Source organism: Halichoeres trimaculatus, unplaced genomic scaffold (genome assembly GCF_033239565.1).
Source record: "Halichoeres trimaculatus isolate MK-OKI-2021-1 unplaced genomic scaffold, fHalTri1.1 fHalTri1_scaffold_2, whole genome shotgun sequence".
NCBI lineage: Eukaryota > Metazoa > Chordata > Actinopteri > Labriformes > Labridae > Halichoeres > Halichoeres trimaculatus.
Window position 1 is genome coordinate 1601235 of NW_027437180.1, and position 15261 is coordinate 1616495.

General features: G+C 40.3%; 1 protein-coding gene across 9 annotated transcripts in view; it reads right to left on the minus strand.

Moving 5' to 3' along the window:
• Positions 1 to 15261, minus strand: part of tenm3 (teneurin transmembrane protein 3) — a 498200-nt gene that overhangs the window by 183916 nt on the left and 299023 nt on the right. The gene's annotated exons all lie outside the window — the stretch shown is intronic.

Sequence of the window (15261 nt, forward strand, 5' to 3'; positions counted from 1 at the left end):
AATTCTTTCGACTGAGAGATGGACTGCAGTGTTTCTAGTACCACCTCAACAAAAGGGTACCATAAAGCGGGACAGTATGGGTTGGTAATTTGGGGACCTGTCCTGGCTTTAGTCCAAAGCAACGCCACAAAATGTGAACTGTACCAAACTGAACCACTTGGTAGAAATGGGGCTTTTGGGGCATTGTGGTGGGCGTTCTACTGGAGTCTATCTTTACAGAAAGCTTCACAACACCTCTTCAGAAAGCAGTGTTTGGCATCACAGAGACATCCATGTTTTATATATTCGGTGGTTGGCTGAGATGGTCTGTGCTAAAACTGATATGAACTAGTTCCGAATTAAAACAGCTCTTAATTGAATAATGTGAAATCACGGCTCCCCTTGCAGATATTAAACACCACCCGCTGTACAAAAAAAAAAAAAAAAAAAAAAAAAATTGTGAGCCATCTGCACCAAACTCCTGTAGCTGAACACTCGGCTCAGATACTCCCTCCAGTTTTTGTTTCTAGAGACTCCCAGACATAAAAAAATAAGTGGCTCTGACTACAGGTCAATCTCCATTCATTTAACCTAAACAGAAAATAAGGACGGCACCATTTCAAATCTATGATCCACACAGACACTCCGGGTGCAGGTATTGTTCCAACTGTTCATTTTATCTGTATGTGGTCTCTGTTTGGCTGCCGAGCTCCTGCTTCAGGTCCCGATGACCTCTGTGAAAGATGTTTGCAGAGAGAGTCTGAGTCAGTCAGCAGCAGCTCAGGGTGGATGGATTTCTAACTTTTACTCAGGAGGCTGGAATTCATTTAAAAGGTCATTTGACCAAATGCGTCCCGTTAATAGATTTTCTTCTAAATGAATCTTGCTGCTGGTAACAGATCTCTCCCTCAGTGTGTGTCTGTGTGTGTGTGAATCTTGACAACTTCCAAAGTTGAACTTTTCATTTGAAACCATCTCTTTTTTGTACTTCCTGCAAATCATCTTCCTGTAAGTTCCAGCTGGTGTATTTGTATATCCCACATCAGCAGTGTTTGAGTTACATGATTTGCTCTCACAGAAGCTCTGCTCAAAGTTTCCTGTGGTCAGGGTAATGCAAGGCTGAACAGCTACATGTATCTGCGTCTTCTTATATAACTTAGCCACATACCTGTTCATAGGGCTAATGACACAGGTGTGATATTTAATACTGCATATATCAGTGACTGGTCGTCTGTGGATTAGTTTTCTATCAAACTCTGCTCAGTAACTTCAGTCTGATGAGTCTCTGACGTTGACCCTCTTGAGCATAGCATTAGCTTCAGTAGCATTAGCTTCAGTAGCTCACAGCTTAGTAGTAGTTAGCATACAACATCTGCTGACATCAGAGTCATTAAAAGTTCTCCACCATGAAATCAAGTTCTGTATTTTGGATGTAGTCAGATAATCTGGTAGCACCGGTGCCAACTCAAGTTTGTGCTGGTGGGTTCTCAAAATTTACATTACTGCCACTTGAATAAAGCAGATAGCACATTATGTTATTCAAAAGCTTCACAAGCCCACAGACTGGCACTCAGACAATACAGCAGCAGAAATGCACACAAGCACAAAGCCACATTCTCCTGCAAACCAACATGTTTTTTTTCTTCTTCTTTTGTATGGAACCCCAAAAGATTCATAATTAAATAAATAAAAACAACATTTTGAAATAAATACCATTTCGATAAATAACAGACAAATACATAATATGGCCATTTAATTGCGAAATAAGGCAATGTTATTATGAAATATGTTTTTCTTATTCTTTAATATTGAATTATTATGATACAATAATTCACAATGATTACTTTAAAAATTTCATACATTTTAAAATAATTAAATTTTACTCATTTTCCAAGCTTAGATGTATAAAAAAAAAACAATTTTAACAAAGTCCATTTTCATTTCTTAATGTCCTATTCCACAATGGCCTTTTTTATTTCATAATGTCCTTTTTCATCAGAATGACTTGGTCTGTCAATCAAAGCTAGAGGGTGGGACCTCTGCTTGATCCTTTAAGATCTATTAGTTTTCCTAGACACCGGTTATAGCCGTTCTTTAGGCGGCTAACTTAAACATGCAGGAACAGCAATATGGAGAAGAGATGACAGACTTCAGCGGTGTATCTGCAGCTCTAGCAGATCAAATCGAGCGAGAGAAATTGTCAGGAGATGATATTTTGACTTGTCTGGATTCTATTTTTGAAATACTTGGGATGGTAGTTGCTGTTCTGGATGCTAACATCGATGACAACATTTTCGAAAGTTTGAGAGCATTGTGCACCGGGTGCATATGGAATATGTACATGAGGAACTGTCCTAGTTTGTAAGCTTTTCCAGACTTAGCGTCTTCACGTTTGAATCGATGTTGCAAGTGCTGCTGCAATGTCTGTGTATAGGATCAGCCAATTACTGAACTGGCTCTGCCTTTAAGCTCTGATTGACAGACCAATATATTATGCTGAAAAACGACATTATGAAATAAAAAGGCCGTTGTGAAAAAGAACATTTTGAAATAAAATTGACTGTAAAAAATTTTTTTATTTTTTTTTAAATTTTATAAAAGCTTGGAAAATGAATAAAAAGTAATTATTTCAAAAAAGTCTGAAATTGTTTAAATCATCATTATGAAATATTTAATTATAATAATTTGATATTAAAGGATAATAAAACATATTTCATAATAACATTGCCTTATTTCACAATTTAATTGCCATATTTTATGCTTGTCTGTTTTTTCATCAAAATGGTATTTATTTCAAAATGTTGTTTTTATTTATTTAATTATGAATCTTTTGGGGTTTCATACTTTTGCTATTTAATTATTGCAACAGGCTCTAGTAGACAGAGAGAATACAGTTAAGGCCACAAAAAAAATAAAAACCAACTCCCCAGAGACTAGATAGCGGGACAATGCACTATACTTTAAGCCATCAAGAACTGGGCTGTCTGCGGTTCTGAAAGTTGATGCCGTAAATCAAGACATGCTGATCTGCCAGTCATCAGCATCTACAACGGTTTACATGATCAATCAGTTCTGCTCTTACTGCTCATTGTAATGCTTTGTGGAGAGAGATTACAGAACAATGTTTACAGCGACACACACAAAAAAGTAATGACCTCTGCATTTACATGACTGGCACATGTTAGTGCTCGGCTTTCTTAAAGTGAGCACAGAACTGAAGAGGACCTCCTGTGAAAAGAAAAAAGGGGGGGGGGGAGAAAAGCAAACAAAAAAGCAATTGAAAAAAGCAAGCAAAAAAGCAACAACAACAAAAAAATGACATAAAAAACAAAACAAAAACAGCACTTGACTCTCCTTTAACACTACAGCTATTTAATGTTGAGAGTGAGGAAATCACCAGTAATTAAACATAATGTCATACTCATATGTGACGGTCACAGAGTGGTGACAGAATGGCATAAAAAATTTAAAAAAGAAAAAAAAACTGTTCCTAATATTATTATTATTATTATTATTATTATTATTATTATTATTATTATTATTATTATTATTAGTAGTAGTAGTAGTAGTAGTAGTAGTATTTTTATTTTTATTATTATTATTATTAGATGCTTACAGTATGATGATTGTCTTAATTTTACAAAGATATTACATTTCTTGCAGGAACTTTGAAAAAATTAAATCACCAGAACCCCTCTGTAATTATTCACCCTGTTTGTTTGGCACTAAACGTATTAGGTATTAATCCTAAAACAAAAAAAATCATTTTTTGTACATCATAGTTAAATGCCATCAGAAAACCCTGGATCTGAATCTAAGACATGTTAGGAAAGGTGTCTCAGTCTGATCACGTTTGCATGTGCAGCACCTACCCAGATGGACGGATGGACTGGAGGGAATACTCAGATCTTGGTATTCTGACAACAAACGTTGCTCTTCTTTGATTCATTGAGCTTTAATTCTCACTGTAAGATAATTTATTCACCTTCAAAGTCTCCTGAGTTCCCGGCACTGTGAGTGACAGCCCATGTTCCAGTGAAAGCTGTTTTCCTGCGAGTATCAGTCCATCAGTATTTCACAGAACACTGTGAGGAGAAAATGAAACCTCCCACCCGTATGAAAGAAAACTGCTTTTCCCCAACCAGCGATTTTCATCTCTCTTCACTCCACCTCTCTCTTTGGTCCCTTCATTGATTTGCATACTTTTATCTGTCGCTCTCAGGGTCTACTGCCCCCGTCCTCCTCCTCACCACTGATCTGACTCGCTCTCATCTTTTATTTTTTGCTGACACACACACACTCCACAGCAGCTGAAATCCAATGTACACTGAAGGGAAGGGAGCATGTGTGTGCACATTTATGACCTGCTTGTGTTCAGTCCTGCAGGGGTAGAGCAGGTAGCAGCATTCTAATAGTTGTTTCCTCCTGGTTTGTTTCAAAATGTGGGGATGATTTTGTAACAGGCTCAATGATTGCACCTGTATTTTTCATGGTATTGTTGTAAATATCAATGTTGGCCATTGACAGATCAAACATTCCTACTTGATGTTCTCAATCTGTATCACTAAAGACAGTCAGCATTATTCCTGTGATTTCCTGACCTCCTGTATGCATCAGACATGATGGATCCACTACCATTCCACAATCAAACATCTTTAAAGCATTTTTTTTCTCCTGATAAAGCCTGCCTTTTGAAGTTATACTGATGTTCTTTTTGTTTTGGGCTTGATTAAGAAATCGGAATACATTTCCAAGGTGTCTGTGGAGGACAGCTGAGAGATGATCATCAGTGATGGAGGATCTGTGTTTGGATTTTTTAAATGAGCTTCATCACTTAATACTGTTTGCAGCCTACATTTTGTGGAGGACGATTTTACGAGACCTGTGTCAACGAAATCCCGAAGCCGCAGACTGAAGAACACTGCTGTACCAATTCATCAGGTAAGACGAGGCTACAAAGCATAGCTTGTTTACATTCCCTACAGCTGAAAGGAGGAGGGGGGACGGAGCGCACTAGCACTGCGCGGAAGGACACATGACCAGTTAGTTAGTTTCAGATAAATGTTTATATTTCCAAAGACTTAATGCACTTAAAAAATATTTTATGTAGCGTACTCTTAAACTGTGGTATTACTTTTTGATTTTAGTTCTTGTAGGCAGAGAAAATAGCCTTTGAATCTGGTACGGTATTTCCCTGTTAGCGTCTATTTCCTCGTCACCAGCGATTACAGTCTGTGTCTTACTGAGGGAGAGGAGACAACTTTCTACTGTATCTAATGTCCTTAGTGGTCACATAGAGCTCATACAACCCCACTTCAAAAAAACTGAACTGTCCCTTTAAGTTCCCCATTACTTATTTAGTTCGCTGTCATGTCTTTAGATCCCTGTTACTCATTTAGTTTCCCGTTACTCAATTATTACCGCACTACTCCGTCAGTTCCCCGTTACTCCTTTGATTCCACGTAACTGGGTTATTCCCCTGTTACCTCTCTAGTTCCCTGTTCCTCCTTTCATATAGTTCCCTGTTATTCTCTAAGTTCTAAGCTACCCCTTTGGTTTCATGTTACTCCTCAAGGTGCCTGTTTCTACATTATGTCGCTAAGACTCATTCATATTAGAGAGGTGTGCATGTTGAGTATTTATTTGCTCACTCATTGTCTCTATCTGTTTCCATCCTCTTGCTTGTCATGACCTTTCATTGTATTTGTTGAGATGACCCAGATCCACCCTGATCCAGGTGACGCAGCATCTTCCCCATCGTTCCGTCTATAAAACACATAACTCCAGGAGTTTTACACCCAGTGGCTTTCACTTTGTGCTGTTTTCTATTTGTTTGCAGAGATATGGATGATATTGGATTTATATCAAAAATCAAATGTTCAGTTCTCGCACAGACGGAATCGTTTCTCAGATATCTGCTCCTGGCAGAGCTGCCGGGGAGAAATGAATGATTAAATGAGAGTTTTCAGAGCATGGATCCAAAGAAGCACAGGTTGCACAGCTTTGATATATTACTACTGAAAGCTGCATTTTTAAATGTGCAGAGACATTTTGCTGACCTGATCCACCCAATACAGAGTTCCTGACTGCTGCAGATCAATTCCTCCTTAAGATAATAATCCCAGCAGAGATGATTACTGTACCTGAGCATGTTATCAATAACTCATCTGGCAGCTGTGTCAGAAATTTCCTGACTAATGACTGTGCTAACTATGAGCGATGGCGTCTTTGGCAAAGGATGAAGATCTTGGATACAAATCACGCAGGAGACAGTTTAGAGAGTACGCCAAGTTTTTGGCGAACGACAACGGGGTGATTTATGAAACACATCAGGGCCTGTTTTCAAGCCACAACTGAGGTCTTCTTGTGTCTCTTTACCAGCTGATTGAGGGAAAATACTAAAAATAAAGCTGGTATAGCTATTTATAACATCTGTAGGGTTTTGAAGTTATTCATGACACAGGGAGAAGAAACGGATGCGGTGAACGCTTTTTCTTTCAGGATGATTTAATCCTTGTCCCTCACTGCGCTGAACATACAAGATGTTCCCTCTTCCTTCTGAGAGCACACACCGACACAGACAGAGTCTGACAGTCAACAAAGAGGTGATTGTTGTTGGCATGTTAAAAACACTCGTCCCAGTCAGTCACTGCTCGAGCTGATGACTCCTGTGTTTCTGTGAGAGAGAAGCAGCCGGCGGCGGCTGTCCCTGTCTGATGCCACTTGGTCAGGCACAGTCACCGGCCCTGCAGGCTGTGACTCAAAACTGCTTACATTACACCTTGGAAACACACACGCACACACACACTCTTTCTCACACACACAGTTTGCCATTTCAGTGTCGGATTTCATGCTTTACATCCTTACTTAGAAGAATGTTGTTTTTATTCCTCAGCAGTCGATGACTAAGCCCTCAGACTCAAATGCTTAAACGCTGCGTTTCATACCCAAAGGTCACTCTTTCTTCTTTGTTTGAATATATGCAGACATCTCTTTCTTTCTCAGTGCTTTATCCTATCTAACCGTGATAAATTGAATTTGTTCTACCATTCTCCACAATAGCAAACATAACTGTCTCTGCAGAACGGTCCATTTACTCTGCAACGTGCATCTTAACAAAAAAATAAATAAATTACGCCGTGAAAACAGGTTTCACCAATGATCATTGTCTTTGTGCTGTAGCTGAAGAAATAAAGTTGGAGTAATCTGAAGTGACCATGTTTAGACGAGGAAGGGAAGGGTGTGGCAGACATAATCAACCATCACTTACCATCACAACATCACAACCATCACCTTTTTGCTGATTGACAAGCTGGTGGTACCTGAAAATTTTCCCTTCATTTGGCTCCTTTAATGGGAGCAGCTAACTTAACAAGTTCCTTGCCTTTTCAGGCTCCGAGCATCTGTCACAAAACTAACGACTCCTGTATACAAGGTTATGAGTTAACTTATATGAAACACTCAACAGGCCAAGAAGACAGGTATGGTGTCCACGGTGTAACTGCTATCAAGATCAGAAATACCAAGACATGACTACCAAAGGTCGCTTTAAGGAAGGAGGACTAGCTTTGACTTCTTGAAGGGGACATGCTTGTTTCTCCTTCTCACTATGCCAGACTAGGATGCCTGAAAAGCATTTCTGCCCTCAGTACAAGTCATTTAGTTCCTTCATTACCCCACAATAGCGTTCTCAATATCCTCATTTTAGGCCATTCTGAAGATCTTGTTGAAACGCTCCGTTTGGAGAATGACCTCCAGTAACCTCGCAACGTCACAGCCCTTTGTGCTCTGATTGGTCAGTTCTATCAGAGGGGCGGAGGGGGTAAAGCCAGGGGGCGGTTTTTGCAGCATGGCAGTATTTACAAAATCACCACATTGAATGGAGCAGACCGAGAGAGTTTGCTGTTCGCAAAAAACTTCACCGTACATTGTCTGCTAAAACTAAAGTGTTTTAACAGCTAATTCACCATGTAAAGCCGAGCTGCTCAGCAGAGCAGAGTCCCTGCATCCAGCACTCAGTCAGTCGGCTCTTGGTGGTTGTATCCCTCGGTTGCGGTTGTAGGACTAACTGACATCACAGAGGAGGAGCTGCTTTATCAGATTACTCCAATAAAAAGAAAGGATCCTCGTGTCGTCACAAAGGTCGAAATCTCGGGGCAAAATGGCAATGACCTATTTTCAGAGGCATCAAATCTTGTTCTAGGATATCAGAAAAATTCAATATCTCATTTTTTATGAAAATTCAGGGGGTGAAAGGTCTTGTTTTCAAATTTATTATATTATATGTAAGTATTAAATCAGGGATCAGCATGATATGTCCCCTTTAAATAGCTGCTAAATGCCATAAACAGTACAGTAAGTCTGATTCTTCAAGCATCCAGTGGGTTAAGTTCAGGGACTGAATCAGCTGAGATGGCACCATTCAGACAGACAGCAGCTCCTGTCAATAAGAGGCATTGTAAACTGGTGAGATTTGTTTATAAAGTCATGAACAAGAAATAAGCTAAATAGATCTTCCTGGTAATTTGGACCAGGCTGTAAACAGGTTGATCTCTGTGTTTACAGCCTAAAGTAACACATGCCCTTATTTCTAAGCAACATGTAAGCCAGATACTGATAGTTACGCCAGCTAGGTAATAGGAAGACGCCATAGAAGCCCGACACAGTGTACCCCGTTAATAAATCAGACGAAGGAGAAAAACACAGTAAACAAAGAGCAACGATGGAAGACACCCAGCAGTTCATCTTCTTTGTCATTGGCAGGTGGCTCTTAGTTGCAAAGAACAATCAATTTTTGTTTCTTTTTTACAGCTGTTGCACGGGGAGTGACGATTCTTTCCACCAATCATCAGACTGCTGTGTTCCAAGCTCCACCTTTTGGGGTTGGATCAGAATGTCTGGAACCCCAACAGAAGGGTACCAAAAAGTGGGACGATTACAGGTCAGTAATCTGAGGACCTGTTCCAGAATTAGTCAAAGGAAATGCCACAAAACGTGAGCCGAACCGAATTGAACCGCTCTGTGGGGCTTCCTGTCACTTTTGGAGACACTTTAGAACTTGCAGCTCTTCTTGACTTCTGTGTTGGGTTTTATGAAGTCAGATATGCAGCAGTGATCTTTCCCATACTGACCGTGTCCTTCCTCAGGTGAGATATTACAACATGTGAGCTCAACGTAACCCAGGCATGTTTAGGGATGGGTGCCCGATTCTACCACTGAACCATACCCCATACAGTGTCACCCTGTGAAGCCAGCCTGCTGTCAAACTAAAGCAACGTGCAGACTCCTGATAGTCAACCACAGTAAAACACCCAACATATAACACAACCACCTACTGTTGAAGTTATATCCTAAAGGAAAAATTATCACAGCTGCAGAGTTAAGCAAAGTTATCACTTCAGGAGGTTGAGGAGCACAACTTTCTGATGTGAAGATATGAGCCTCGTGGAGCTGACATGTTTTATGTTCCCTGAAGTACTCCTCTAAGATTTATTGGTCCTTTTAGAGGAAGGATAACCAGCACAACTCTTTAAATGTCATTCATACTTAAAAAAAAAAAACCTTTCCCTTGGGGATCAACATTATCTAAACCCAGGATGATTATCTGTGTGTGATGTCTGTGGTTTCTCTGTAGAGACTCTGTCTTCAGTGGTGGGCACAGTGCGGCAGTGCCATATTCAGATGGCCTGATGCTCATTCTCACTGCTTAATTACCTCCCACAGGGACTTTTTCTGTACACTTAGGTTGTCAAGAGAAAAAGCAGGCTAGCTGACGTGGATTTCAACAAGGAAAGAGAAAAAAAAGAAAAGAAAAAAGTCTCGGCTGTGATAATAAACATCGTTCCTCTCTGATCCTCCTGGAGCTGATCTGTGTGTGCGGCAGGACAAATGTTTTCGTAGCAAATGTTTGAACCCTCAGAGAGGATTTTACACCAGAAAGTGAGTGTGAAGCTCTCTTTCACACACACATGCACACAGTTTTCCATCAGTGAGATAGACTGATGTGTGCTCAGTAAATTGACATCTCAGTGGAGCAGTGAGGTGAGCTGTCGTTGAGGGAAGAGGTTATTTGTCAAAGGCAGAGCCATTACAAGCTCCACGATGACTCTGTGTCTCTGTCTCACTGTGTGTGTGTGTGTGTGTGTGTGTGTGTGTGTGTGTGTGTGTGTGTGTGTGTGTGTGTGTGTGTGTGTGTGTGCGCACGTGTGTCTGTGCGTGTGTGTCTATAAGTCCATCGCTCTCTCTGTTCCTGCGCAGCACTTATTCTCTCTCTGCATCACTGACTCCTCTCCTTTTCTCTCCACAGCATGTCAAAAGTTATACATTTCTCCTGTCACTGTTTCCAGCCTTTTGTTCTTTTTGTCTCTTCTCAGACTCCGTCTGATGCTGAGAGGGCCGATGCTCAATCCCTGGACTCTTTAGATGGCTACAATAGCAACAATAATGTGTTTTGCTTTTCTGAATAATTTCTACATAGATCATTGCAGCCCAGTATATATCAGACGCACAGTCTGTGGAGTAAAGAGAAGTGGAGAGCTCCCAAGGAAACAGAGCATTACTCCAGAGAGGAATTATGCAAAGCAGCAGCAAAGGTTAAAGTGTTGAATGAATAATTAAAGCTGTGAAAAGGAGAAGAAAGCAGACAAGTTTACTCACACAAACGGCTCAAGTGTTTAAAAGTAAAAGAGTGAGATACAATGAGCCTTAAAAAAAAGCCAAGTATTGCAAGAAAAGGGATGAGAAGTCAAAAACAGACAATCCAAGCGGGACGATTGAAGCCCGGGTCAGGGTCTGAACCGTGTCGCTGTTGGTAGAAAATTGAACACAGAGTAAAGAAAAGAAGATACAGACAGAATAGGAGGTGACACACAGAGTCAATTAAAAGTTTCAGAGCAACAACAATGATCTGAAGAGTTGAGACAAGGTGGGAAGAGGACAAAGCCGACAAAAAGAGAGGAGGAGCAGAGGCAGGAGGGGAGATGAAGAGAAACGGAAAGAAGAGGGAGCAGGAGGGAGAGATTTCAAGGATAAAAATATAAAGAGGAGACGATAGATGTTGGAGAAAGTAACAGGCTCATTGACATGGTGAATGAGGTCAGCAGGCGAGTTTGGACTCGTGCTTCCTAAAGCGTGAAAACTCATTCCACCTTCAGACTCCCAGTGAGGAGAGGGGAGGCAGGCAGGTCTGCGTGCCCAGTCACAGGCTGTCTCTGTGGGGGCATGGAGGTGGAGAGTGCCCCTCTCTCTGCTCAGTGACCCACGCAGGGAAGAGGATGAAAAAAGCAGGGATGTTTTAGGGGCCGGGCGGCTCCACCGGGACAGGATTAGTGTTATATGGCAGCAGCGGCCAGGCCTGCGTTATTTAACTCCAGATGTTTTCAGATTAGCGAGCGGGCCGTCTGTCTGTTTACTGTTTCAGGAGGTTAAACACCTGTGCAAAAGAGGGCGGATTTGTAATGCAAATAAAATACTGCAGCACTGAGTCAGCCAGTCTGTAATGATGTTATTTCTCAAAACAAGAAGAGTTCATAATTAGACTGTGAAAACAGAGAGGAAAAGAACAGCACACAGGCTTTTTCTGTTCGCTCAGAGCGTAAAGTCACTAACACAAAATCTGCTGTTAGAAATCCACAGCACCAAATACTGTGACAAAACAGCAACTCTTGCACAGGGACTGGAAATATACAGACGTCATGTCTTAGGAGTTGGATATAGACTTTTTAGAGGAGGACATCTTGAATTACAACTCATTAAGCTGAGTTTTGACCAAACTTATCATCCAAAAGTTTACAGTTCCTTGACTCTGAGCAACATTCTCCCTTAAAAACACAATAAAAACAGTTCATAGGGTATGTATAGAACAGTGGTCTGCGACCTTTACCTTCATAAGAGCTATTTTGTCTTTACCTGGATTAAAGTCATTACAGAGCCACAAAATTTACTTTATCTTCATAAAGAAGGAAAAAAAAAAGTGTATAAAATTCTATAAATAGTACAAATTAAGTGAATAACTATCTAAACAAGAACTTAAAAAAATATATATATATATTAAAAATGCGCACCCCCCGAAAAAAAGTAAAAATAACCCCAAAAATTCAAAAGTTTGCTAAATTATATATATATATATATATATATAAACTGTAACAATTTAAAAAAAAAATGCCAGACTATTTTTAAACATGAAATTTAAATTTCTTGCTTAAATTTGCAGAATCTTCAAAATAAAATTTGATTTGTTTTTTTTTTTTGATTCAGAAAAAAAAATTGCAAAGCTCTTGAAAAAATCTGAAAGCTATATTGCAAGAGGTGATGCATATGTAGTTCAACAAAATGTTAACACATGATTTTATTCAATATTAATGTCTTCAATCATTAATACCCTCTGCAAGAAAAATAAAAATTCTATACTTCAATAGTATTTTTTTTTTCAAAGTGTCATGGAGCCACTGCAAAAATGTCAAAGAGCCACTTGAGACTCCAGAGCCACAGGTTGCAGACCCTTGGTATAGGGTATACAGTATCTGTTCGGGATGAAATGGTTCAGCTCTAATCCCTGTTTTGCAGTTAAGGACTTAAGTTCAGTTTGGAGTACAGTGTTATTATTTCTTTTTTAACTCCCCAGAATACCAAACATACAGTTATCCCATTTTTTTAATCAATTGTGTCAGGTGTAGTCCTGTAAAACCTATAAGAATGAGGCAATTTGCCATTTGAAACATTTTTGAAGCTTGGTGAGACATTGCTTGTTTCAAACACTGACTCCTCCGTAAGGAAAGTCACTAATTGCTCTCCCAGAAGTCAGAGTTGCTAAAAGACACCATCACTAAGTTTGCTTAAAAAAAGCCATTTACATGTTATTTTCATGGATGTTAAGTAAAAGAGGGGTATAACATCATAGGAAAGATGGAAAGGAGGTAAAAGGTAACGCAAATATGTTTAAAAATATAAATGAACTGCCTTCGATTTATTCTTGTTGTTTTGTTTTTTTTTTCTTATGTAAACCCTTCTTCCTTATCAGGGTTGGGGCGAGCAAAAGTCACCCAAAAAAGACAAGCATGTGCGCCATTCATGTGTACGCAGTTGTCTGCTGTGGCTGCAGCTGCAGCTGTGAGTGAGGAGGGCTCGTCTGCCTGTGAGTGTTTTGGACAGAGGAGGAGCCCATGACAGCATCCGCTGCTTTGGGAGGCAGAAGATCAAAACATGCTTTAACACCAAAGTCTCCAAACTCCAGAGAAGTCGCTAGATTTTTCGCTATTTTCCTTTTTGAAAAGAGTCACTAGAGGGGTCTGAAAAGTATCTAAATACATATCATCTGTCAGTCCCAGTTCACACAGACCTGCCGACAGACCCATGAACATGCTCTGAGCTGATTCTGTGAGACAGGGTCAATCTGAGGCTCCACTCTACAGCCATGTTCAGCCTCCTCATCACTAAACGCAGTTTCATCAGGACTGCCTCTGTTCCTGTGCAAAATGGCAGAAGAATCAATCAGACTCCTTCCAAAACAGACTTTCACACTTTGATCAAGGCTCTACAAATATTTAACAAACCATCTCACTTTTGATGCATAAATATCCGATAAGAGTTAAGATCCCTCCAGATTTTAGGGCATACTTGCTTCCTGGGTCTATGGTGCATCAGAGTATCCTTCAGAATGAGTTTATTCTGCTTTTTCAGGCTTTAGTCTGTCCCTCTGGTGCTCCAGCAGGAGATTTACTTGATTTAGAGCTAAAAAGAAAAAAAAACATCTCTTTTTTTTTTCTATCCCTGCTGTTTTAGAAAACCCTTATTTCAGCCTTTGACTGAAACTGTTTGTTTTGGCTGCTGTATCTTTAAGGCTTCTGGTCTGATAGGCAGGACGGTCAGGGGCAGAGCTATGAGCAGGCCTTGGTGTTTAAGGCCCACCTCTCCAACAGGTCTATACCAGAGGATCTTTTGTGATGACCTGATCTTTTCTAATGAGGATCTTGTGCTATGTTTCAAACACTTCATTGGCAGACTTAGGGATTTCTACAACATATGAATATGTAAGCACTAGGTGTTTGCTGTTGTTCAGCATAGCAACCTGATCTCACACATGATCACTGGCTGTATAAAAAGATGGGCAGCAAACAGCATACCAAAAGCGAAGTCAAAGCATTTACAGCTCCGCCATCAGCGTGACTACAGTTACAACCATCAAGCCCATTGTTGTCAGATGGGACATGGGTCAGATAATTCTTTCTCAGATGTGTATTGTGCCATTACATGTCTTTCATCACACTGGTCTATTTCCAAGAATTACTCCTGATGAGTTTTGTCTGAATTAGCTTTTCAGCTCTGCAGTCATCCTACCTCTCACTGCAGAATATATATTTTTTTATTTTATATATTTTTCAGTTTTTTACACTTTTTCTGTAAAACTGGACACCTCAGGGCAGACCACCTTCAGCTACTTTCCTTGCATCCAAATTACCTTCAGACTTTATCAGCACTGGGAGAAGCACAGGGAAAATGCAGCCCGCTCTGGAGACGGTGAGGAAGCTCCCAGCAAGCAGAGAGAAAGCCTGAAAACCCTAAATTGGATGAACTGCTGAAGCCGAATTGATTAAACACGGGTTTCATGTGTGAACCCAATGCGGCTCAGATCCTCCGTTTAGATTTCAGCAAGCATTCGGGTCATCTACAGGTGAGCTACACGCAGATGTTTCTGTCCAGGTCTGACGTGGATCAGACTAAAGATGGGGCTGAGGGGAGTTATCACAGAGCAGACTAGTTTAAACTGGACATCTGGTGGAGGTAAATCGCACTGATGAATTATTTCTCCATTTGAGAACTAAAGGGAATTGACTCTCCTTTTATGTAGCTGGCCAGATCAATCTATCACTCAGATATGGTTCAATTGGAAGTCCTTAGCGTTAGCTTCATACCATCATGCAGAGTTGAGCTCTGTTCCTCTGTAAAACACCTGGCAGTCAAAGTGCTACAGTCAGGGTTACTGCGCTTTAAAATGCTGAAACAATAATTATTTAAGGTTATTGTGAAAACTCTGAGGGAGCGTGTAAATGCATAAACATTTGGCCTGCTCCGTCCCAATTCTGTGCTTTGTGGATGGAAAACAATCTCTGAGCTTTAAATCTATAGCATGGTTGATTACCACAAAGACAAAACAAAGAATAACTGTACACACTGTTTGAAGAGTTAAAGGGGACATATCATGCTTGTTTCCTCTTTTCACTATGCCAGACTTGGATGCCTTTAAAGCATTTCTGCCCTCAGTACAAGTCATTTAGTTCCTTCATT